We start from the raw sequence: 10,631 nt of genomic DNA on the forward strand, positions 1-10,631 counted from the left end.
GTATGTAATTCTAGCTCTGGTTCCCCCTCCTGTGCACACAGTCAAGCCAGAGCACTTTCAACTGCGTTCACCCTTGGTGAACTTCGTTAGTGAACTTGGTTCACTACCATTCAGCCACCAGTAGTTACCTTGTTCTCAAAAAGGTACAGCCCTACAGACACTACCAAGCTGTGGAAGGAAGAGGAGGGGGGTCACTGCGGACAGTCCAAGGGCTTCTCCTTGGAAAACTAGCTGCTCCTGGAAGAAGTAACTGAAGGACTGCTATCTACAGATCAAACTTCCCCACTTCTCTACCCCACCCTTTTTAACACATTTCTTCTGGGCAGCCATAAGTTAACTAGCATGTCAAACCTGTACCTGTCTGACAAAACAATTACAACTGAGGTATGTTACAAAACATACTTTTCTGCACATCATTGGCTTTGTCCATGGATTGCTGTGGTCACATCTACTGGGTGACTGCACTGCCAGGGAGACCCCACACAGCTGCTGCTGATGCCACAGGAACTACACACAGAGATCACTGGGCACCTTTCCACAAAGAGTCCAGTTCAGTTTATTTAAAACTCCATTATTCCCATGTGCCCAGAAGTTACTCATGGCCGCAGGTGTCATGCAAACCACAGCTGAATACCTGCCTCTGGCTCCTCCCTTTCTCCTCACCAGTCTTCCAGTCTATCATCATCATCACCTGAGTGAGCAGAAGGCTGTTCAATGCTCAGACTTCTTCAGCATCTCACCAGATAGTGCAAATGGAAATGGATAGGGGTGCACAATCCATTACTACCCAGGATCAAAGCCACAAATGCATGGTAATAACCAGGAAGTACTGCAACACAGCACCAACAACCTCTTTTTGAGGGGAAGTTACTATATGCCACCAGTGTGAGTAAAAACTATAGCATGGTTTTTATCAGTCACACAGAACTCGCATGGCAACCAGCAAGCGTATTAAAAATTGGCGAAGAGATAAAAAGGGGAACACTGACACTCTTCTGTTCCGCCAAAGGCACATGAGCTTGTCAGCCACGAAGCTGCGAAGAGTGGCTCAGAGACAGACCAGAAACACGGCAACAGCTTGAAATAAAGCTTTTGTAATGCTGATGCCTCCTAAGAAACAAGCAGCCACCCACCCAATCCTAAAGGGAAGGACAACGCTGTGGCTGGAACTAAAGCCATGTGAAAAGACTCCGTGTCACTGCTCAGTTTTCCACCTTGTTAGCTGGCCAGAGGGAGCTCAAGAGAGGACAAAGTCAAAGGGACAGAAAAACCAGAACTGGCTAAAAAAGAAGCCTTCCCAAGCCACCAAAGTTCCCCCAAAGAGAGTCTTTAGAGAGAGGAAAGGAAGCAACACCAAATACTTAGTTTTAGGAGTAGGAGCGTACTCAAGTTCTTCTGGCCACTCATTTAGTTCAACAGGAAGCAATTAAAGTCAGTGGGTACATCTTAAATTATAAACAGAAAGAAATCAATCATAATTAGCTTGATCCCTTCAACCTAGCAATAGTAGGATAAAATTATCTCTTTGGTTGTTAAACAGTTACAAAAGGTTGTTCTGAGATTATTTACTGAGGTAGAAATCAAAGAATGCAAAAATCTATGTTTAGAAGAAAGCTACAATTCAAAAGCAGAAAAACTGGTGGAGAAAAACAACTGTCATTGACTACATAAAAAACCACTAGAAACTTACTAGTGAAAATGATAAAAAAACCCGCACATTTGTGAACTAGCCAAGATCAACACTGACATAAGAAAGAAGACAAGCTTTGCAATCAGAAACAAAGGGAAGCTGGAAAGAGTCATTTAATTGTCACACCCTGTTTTAGTATACAAGACACAGCAAACAGACGAAAAAGTAATCAGCAGATTAAGAATGGATAGTGAAGAAAAAAAACAGTGCTAATACTAGTAAAAACCATACCCAGGTGTACAACACGGCTAGTGGCAGGGTTGTTTTTTATCTGCCTACAGAACAAACTTGAACTCCTGGTGCAAGATGCAAACCTGCAATTACTATAAAAGCATAAACAACACAGAACACCAGTCCTAAGCAGGGTAAAACCACTGAAGGATATGTACTATTCAGAAAAGATCAAAATCAAGATAAAAGCAGTATATCAAGCGAACAGAAGAGGTGGGAGCCATGCTGCACCCCTGCTAAAAAAAACCTGCATGTGACCGACGAGTACAATCGGGATGTCTGGAAACTGAGCAACAAAAAATGTGAGGACTCCAGATACCTGCCTGGAAGTTCAGACCCAGGCAAGGGTGTGGAGGGATCAGTCTAGGAAGTCTGATCATGCAGCAGCACTAGGTAGGGATACAGAATAAGGACTAAATGGGAGAAACCCAGGTGCTCCTGAACATGATAACCATTCCACATTTCCATCAAACATTGATTTAACACAAAGGCGTGATAGTATTCTAAAAACAGATTTGGCAAATAGTAAGTTATAGAAGGCAAGTCACTAAAAATAAGTTTGGGGTAGTGATCAAAATTAACTCTGTCTGAATTAAAAATAACACCTCATCCTCAAACAAGATCTTTAATTAGCATTTTAACAGCGGATAAACCAGGGAATTAGCAACTTCACCCAATGCAAATATGAAGCCCAGGGACTTGGATGCAGAGGAAGCAGCAATTTTTAAAGTCAAAGTGATGCTAGTATCTCTTATGTTCCAAAATCCACCTTTCTTCTTAAAAGAATCTGAATTCCACAATATATTTTTCTTCAACTGAATATTTAAGATCAAAGAAAATTATTAAAGGTAAGAAACTGAACTAAAAACCAAGCAACACAAGTACCCTGCAAATACAAGCCACAGTTACATTAATACATCAGTCTCAACACTGAACATAGATTAATTCATTTTAGAGAGCTGATACTCTTGATAATTTCTAAAATGAACTCTAGAAGGTGTCTTTCAAGTAAACAGCAACCAAATCCTCCACAATTCGGGGCCATTTCAAGTGTTTATAATAATAAACAGTTAGCATAACAATTGGTCACAACTTCAGAATCAATTAAACACCTTCCTTAAAATTCCACTTAAAAACTTAACTCTCCTTCTCAACCACAATAAATTATAATAGAGACTTCAATGTAACACTCTTGGTCAGCTAAAGTCTACTTATCAGAAACTTGCAGAGACCAAGCTTACCAGAAACTACAAGTTTTGTTCCTCTTACGACTTTTAGGTGTGAATACATTACATCAAGTTTAATTTATATATTCATTAGCTTAAATAATCAAAAGTGGAAAGAAAAAAAAGAGCACAGAGTTATTTTCAAATACCTTTTCTCCATAGCCTTTGAAATGCATGCGCACACAATCCCTGTTGTTTTGCATTTGCTGTGTTTAAGATGAAAAACAGAAGACATTCCAACGAGAACAAAAAGAAAACCGCTGGAGCAGAAAAAAAAAAGAGAAGGTGAGAAGAAAAGAAGTCTTCTCCAATCTTGTGATACAGAAGCTGGAACCACAGTCAAGAAGCCAGTGCTTCTTTCACCATTTCTGTACTTCTCACTGTAAAAGAAGATAAACCTCCTCTTGAGCACACTGAGAGGGGATACTTGGTTGCAGTTTGCCAATTCAAGGGCCCAATTCCTCTCCCCAAAGCAATAAGCTACCAGTTTTAAGTTACCCTGGCAGTTTTTCTTGACTCTCAAGCTTTCCCTTTGATTCCTCAAGCATCTGGACTACAACTGCCCAGCCTCAGAGATCCACCCAGAGACCCTGAGATAAGCAAAAGGTAAAGCCAGACTTAACTGAACAGCCTAGTCCAAATCAAGATCTGCATTGACCATCCTTAGATAAGTTTAAAAAAGAAATGCTATCCACAACACTATTTTCAGATGTATTTGGGATTTTAACCACCACAGAGAACAGAAGCTTTGCTCTTTCTTCCTCCCTTTCTTCCAACAGCTGACTGTTAGAGTTTACTGCTTTCTTCAAAAAGCTGGTTATGCCTCCTCTGCATAAGAGGTCTTCTGATGCAATTTTACCTAGTACGATGTTTAATATGACATAATTCCTACAAAAATGGGCTGCAGGTGAAACATAATTTAACAAACCATTCATCCAACCCAGCACCAGAATTAGGTTGAAAATTAAGTCTGAAAGCTTACTTCTCAAGAATGTCACCTATACTATCAAATTTCTCAAGATGAGACTAATTTTAAATAAGTTTAGTTCTAGATAACATCTTTATTGTCAAATAAGCTCTTTCTTTCAACCTCTCTCCTCCAACCCAGCCTTGTTTCCATCTCCATATACCATGTGTATGGCCCCCCTATTATTTTCTCTCATCAACTTGTTTTAAACTTTACAATTCACCCACATATTTGACACCAGCTTGGAAGACTTACAGACGCTGACTGAAAGGGTCCAAAAGTCATGGCTGCTATTCCAAGGTAAACTGAAGGCCATCATCGCCTTGCCCCAAAGTGTTTGAAAGGAAAAGGTTGCCTGAACACAGAGCTAATCGCTCCTTTAGCTGCCGGGCACCTCCATTCACTAGTTTCTCTGCAAATTGGGCAAGGGACACAAATCAAAGCACCATCACACTGCTGCTGTTACCATTTGATTCCATGGATGCTTCAGGGACAAAGTCAGTGGTATTATCAAGAAGGAGAAGGGCTTTGGCGTGTTGCAAACAATATATAACACGACCAGAGCTCACAACCAAAGCCACCTTCCTACCACATGATACTGAGCCTGGTAATTTTCCTGCAGAGAACAGCTTGCTATCCAACACGGCACACGTACAGGCAGCTCTGAACCCACAGAGGTTCTCAGTGTTTAATTGCTCTGGGCACGTTCAGCATTTTTCAAATCAGCAGCAAAGGAAACGGGCACTACGTGTCTTCCAGAACACTAGTTTGGTTAAGTCACAGCTGCAAAGACCACAGTTAATTTTTACATTCTCTGTGTTGGAGGCTTCCAGCCTTGGAGTGCCAGCAACAGCCCAGCCTTGGGAGAAACACCTGCAACTCTCCAAAGCATCCATCAGAATATATTCCAATCAAGTCCCCAACAGTCCCGAGCTAGGGCATACCACTAGCACCATCCAGACCAGTCTAAGCCACTGAAGAGCTCTCTTCTATGAGAGAAGCCTCTTAAGGACTAGCGATCTGGTTCCTAACATGTATATCTTACTGCCATAGAAGAAAAAAGAACAGGACTAAGAAAAAGCTGAACGTGGTTAGTAAAAACCTTTCCAAAGAGTGCACGAGGACCATAGCCATATTTTTTAAATCCTTATGCTCTTGCAGAAAAGTAACTATCTTTGGCTTCAAACCAGAACAGCATTTAAGGTGGAAGTCACACTGCTTTCACTAACTGGTACATACAAATGAAAGCAAACCTTGGCAATTTCTTGCTCAAATTCTCCTCTACACTACAGCACACATACTGGGACACTCAAAGGTAACTTGCAAAACTATTTTCATGTTCAGATAAGCATTGAAAATAGCTGCTGACAAATTAAATAGTTAAAACCATCATGACCATGAAGTCACAAATTATCACCTTATTCCTATCAGTCTACAAACACCTCAAAAAAAACCATCAAAAAAGCAAATCACTAATTATAATCTGATTAAACATGCTTGCTAAACAGGCAGGAAGAAAGCACGGAGATGAAACCTCCTGGCTTGTTCACTTTCCTGGCGTGAGAACATACACAAGGCAAACTGGGACAGCCACATCCAAGGACGGAGAATTCATTTCAGAGCCAGCAGGCAGAGAGTACTCATTACCATCATCTCCTTGGGTTTTTCCAGTGCATCCTCAAAATAAACGCTGCTACAACATTTATTGAACCTGCCCACAACTTGCCAGGACTCCACACCCAAAGAAACGTTAAAGTCTCAAACATCAATAAATTGGGGATTGGCAGGGTCTTTGCTAACTAATACAAATGGAACCAGCTGGTGACAAAGAGGCTTCTTGAACCTATTTTAAAATCAATGAAATGGAAAGCTGCTCACTGAATAAATACCTAATAAACTAATTAGATAGCAAATTAACAGCTAACTAATGAAAACACAGGAGTCCCACTCCCTCCTGGAAATCACAAATCCAAACCAAGTCTGCAGGGAGGAAACTGCTTATTTTTCATCCCAAATTTCAAGCTTACTCTCCAAAACTGTTTTTTTTTAAATCCATTCCTTCAACAAACAAGAGCAAAGCTTCTACTTTTCTTTTACAACACAGCAGCAAAAGAAGAGAATACTATGAATAATTTTGATGAATGCACTACTTCCTCTGCAGCTGAAAATCTGGGTTTAGCATCCTGCTCACTGTTTTTGCCAACATCCCTACTCCGAATGAATATCTTAATCCCCAATCCACAGGTGATTAAACACCAGGCCTGCCCCCCTCCTTCACTGGACCGCAAAGAAGTCATGATTCACATCATGATTTCTATAGCTATTAGTTCAAACATGTCTTTATGGGGGACAGGGATGAGGTGGAGAGGGAAGTGGAAGACTCAAGTTTGGTCTCTGCTTACAGAACTGTGTTGACGTTTTAATCTTTTTTCAAACAGAAATTGTGAGAAGGTATCCTTCCCTCCCCAAAGGCAACTATCTAAGCACTGACAACCACAATGCATCACACACATCATTCTCAGAGCATGACTGCTGGCATGGGCTCCTTAAAGGACTTGGGCACCAGGACCAATTTCTAAACTCAGTCAGAAACAAACACAAGACAGCCACTGACACATCCAGTCTGGGGCAGTCCCAGGAGGATAGTGAAGTACAACTGGACATATTTAAGGACACTTCAGAATCAAGTAAGAAGGTGCCTGTCCCACTCAAGAACTGGTTAAGCAGCAGCTGAATAGGGCATTTACAGAAGGGGGGAAAAAAGGAAAAAGAAAAAAAAAAAAATCACAACTTTGCATGATATCCAAACAAGGCTTCTCTGCTAAATGAGGGTTCACCCATATTTTGTTTTGTGTGTAAAAGCTGGTGCTCTGCAGGGGGCTGCAGGCAGCTAGCCTCACCCTGCCAGCATCCTGAGCTTCAGGTCACAGAAAGATCAGTCCAGCCCACCCCAGCCCCACCTCCCCACAACATGAGTTGGCCTCAAGTTTTTGCAGTCAAACTCTGCACCCAAATGTTGAATCCTTAAATTCTTCTTGCTGTTTTAAAGAATCTAGTTTGTTTGGTCTTTTTTCTTCACTTCTCTAGACAAATGCTGACACCCTTCTTCAAGAGGTCTGCCCTTTAATAACGGGAAAAGGGGAAGTATCTTTATACATAGGGACGCACAGCTTACTACAAGTAAGAATACAGATGATGATTATGAACAGGTTCTCCAAAATAGCTTCACAAATATCTATTCTGTTGGGTTTTTTTCCTCTATTTTTATTGAAACTTTGTACAGAAGTTTTAAACATTTCCATACAATACTTTTAGACAGGACAAAATGCCATGGTAAAGGAATGTAAACTGCAAGAAACACAGTCTGAAGTATCCAAATACTCTCTAATAAGAGTCTTAGTCTGAAGACTAATGCAGTAGGCAAAATAATATGCATACAGTATACAAAGAACAGTATACACAGGGCCAGCAATGCTAACTATGAAAATTTTGCATCAGATTTACTTCAAAGATTTATAGCAATATGGTAATTCTGTACACTAGACCAAAATTAATTTATTATACATCGTTTCTATGACAAAAAGCTTGTCATGAAGGACAGTAGCAACTTACAATATAATTAAGCTGTATTAATCTCATCAACACTTCTAAATGTATATTCCTACTACAATAATTTTCTTCAATATATTGTCTTGTAAGATCTTCAGAGACCTTTAAATAATACTTTACCAAAAGAGACCTGGATCCATTATAGACCTTATCTACATGCCCATTTGGCTTATTTAAAAAAAAAAAAAAAAAAAAAAAACAACAACAAAAACAAAACACAAAAAACAAGGGACAAGGAAAAAAGGCAGGTTTCAAATACTATAATGATATAATTTGGTTTTGGTCTGAAATGTATTTTAGTTGAATACTTAAAAAAACAAAAAGGCAGTTCATTAACTGGTATTTTATATAAAATCTGCAGGAAAAATACAACAGCAACAAAAACCAAAAATACTTCACAGATATCTTAAAAAACATTATATCAGAGATACAAGGTAAAGCAGCATCACTTTGACACTGTGCTTTAAAAATATGAAGATGAATGAAGAGACTGCTCTAGTGATATTAGAAAATTTGCTTTCTTCTTGAAGAAGACTACTAACATTTTGCACAGCAACTATTTTTATAACCACCTCATTTAAAAACGTGTATTCATAGACACAGAGAATTGTCATATCATTACCATTTTTGCTCAAAGTGTCTGACTTTACACAGTGAAACTGATAATGCTAAGTGTCACCAGATGTCACTATACCATGAATTCAGTATTAGAACAGAAGTGAACCAAATGCCTTTAAACCAACACCATAAAAGAAATAACAAAAAGTGTTTTGTAAACAAAACAAACCACTTTGCAAAACAAGAGAGTTCAGAGATCTCACAGTGAAATCAGAAATCCTAATTATATGTTTACATTCTAGGACTACTCTTTACCTTAGGCCAATTAAAGCACATTAAACCATTTAATTATATACAAACATTTTCTCAAAAAAATTTTAAAACATTGCACACAAGTCTGCTTTTTAACATCACATAACAAGGTTAGTTTTATTTCCAAAACAATTACATTTAAGGGCACAGAACATACAGAATACCAAATTAACAGATGAGTATTTTTGCTTCGCTATACATGCTAAATCCAAAGATTTCCTCAAGAAAGCTAGAGCTTAGCAACACCAACTTCTTCTATGTATCCTGTTCTCTGAAAGAGAACATTTCCCAACACTTCCTTTATCTTAGGATTTAAAAAAATATATATATAAAAAAAATAAAGCTGTATGTTTTGAAGTTGTAAGCATCTTCTGCTTTAAGTGTTCACACAGAGATCCTTTGACGGCTCTGCTCACTTCACTGTAACCTTGTGGGAAATCCTTTTCACTACTCAGTTACAGTACTCTCATGACTAGCATCAGAAGTCTCATGCTGGCCCTTCGGGGATTAGGGTGGAAAGAGGAACGCAGAAGCAAAGAAGTAGAAAATACATAAGCAGTATACTGAAGGCCATTTTAATTTCTTACAATCTGACCGTTTCCTTTCAGGTATTAGTAAAAGCCAACAGGAAAAATTACAAAAACAACCAAAAACCCCTAAACTTTGGCAAAAACTAATATCAAATCATTAATTAAAAAAAAAAAATTAAATAAGAACAGTTGCCCAGAATGTACTATTAAGCTCTCAAGAAGCCTCTTTTTTTTTTTTTTCTTTTTTAAATAAAAGGATTCTAAAAAAATTCTGGGAGAAAATTCAAATTTCTTAACAGAAAAATAAGTCAAGGGAAATAACAACAAAAAAAGGTATCTTTCCAAAATAAGTTTTTCCAGACTGTCATTCTAAGCTCAAGGCAATAAATAAACCAATCGCTGCAAGACAGAAGCATTTGTCCTCCTGGATCTACCCCGGCATGACTAGCCAGTCCCACAGAGGAGGCGGCTGCCAGGCACTAAAATTCATGGGACTGATTGTCCATTATGGGAGAGACACTTTGTAGTTTTACCAGACCAGAGAGCTGGTGTTTAAACCAAAATGTATTAACCTGGGTTAACACTTCTTCCACATAGATCATGATCAGAAGATCAGCAAAGGCATGTTTACGCTATAAAAAAAAGTCCCCAAGTAACTTCTTACACTAAGGTCCGTAACACAGGACAAGGTACTTGCTTACCAATAGACAGTTTGCTTCAAGTCTTATAATTTTTTTTCCTAATCAAGGCCTTTTATTAAGTGGTTATATGCAGAAAAGAACATCAGCAACTTCTATGGCCTCTAAGACACGAAAATAGAATATGACTGAAAGAGCCGGCATTAGGCAGAGAGTAGCATAGAAACATCTTTAAACCACTGAAGAGAAAAAGCACTGGAAAAATAATTTGCTTAAAAGCTTCTTCACAATAACAGGTCTAAAGATGGGGGGGGGAAGCAAAGTATTACTTTATTAAGATCCTGACTAACTGCCAGTTATCACTGTGATTAATGCAGCAATTTATTAGCTTAACAAAAGTGAGAATACACTCACTGGGAGAATCTCAAATTCAACAGTCAAAGGCTGCATCATACGTTTCCGAAGGATTGTGACTTCCTACCACAGTCAAGGACAATTTAACCATGGATCTGACTATAGTTATACTGAACAGGATACTGGCATCCCGTGTATTAACTCTTTAAATAGCACGTGATTGGGGGGAGTAGGTGGAGAATGAAGGAAAAACAAGCTGGGGAAAGCCACTATAAGCAAACCACTCTTCAGGTAGCAGTCAAAGCCATGCCTTCAGCTTCATAACCACATAAGGCACCCTGGGAAAAAAGCAAGCACAGATGAAGCAATGGCAGCCCAGCAAAAGGGTCCCTGAGCTAACCTGGCTTCACAGGTTAGGTACCAATGCATTTGTTAATACTGAGAGCAAAGAGGACTGGTCAGGAAAATTAAAGTACCAGCCACTGATAGTCATGCCAAGTTACTAAGGGACATCAC

This window comes from Pterocles gutturalis, unplaced genomic scaffold (genome assembly GCF_000699245.1).
Source record: "Pterocles gutturalis isolate BGI_N339 unplaced genomic scaffold, ASM69924v1 scaffold42861, whole genome shotgun sequence".
In the NCBI taxonomy this organism is placed as follows: domain Eukaryota; kingdom Metazoa; phylum Chordata; class Aves; order Pterocliformes; family Pteroclidae; genus Pterocles; species Pterocles gutturalis.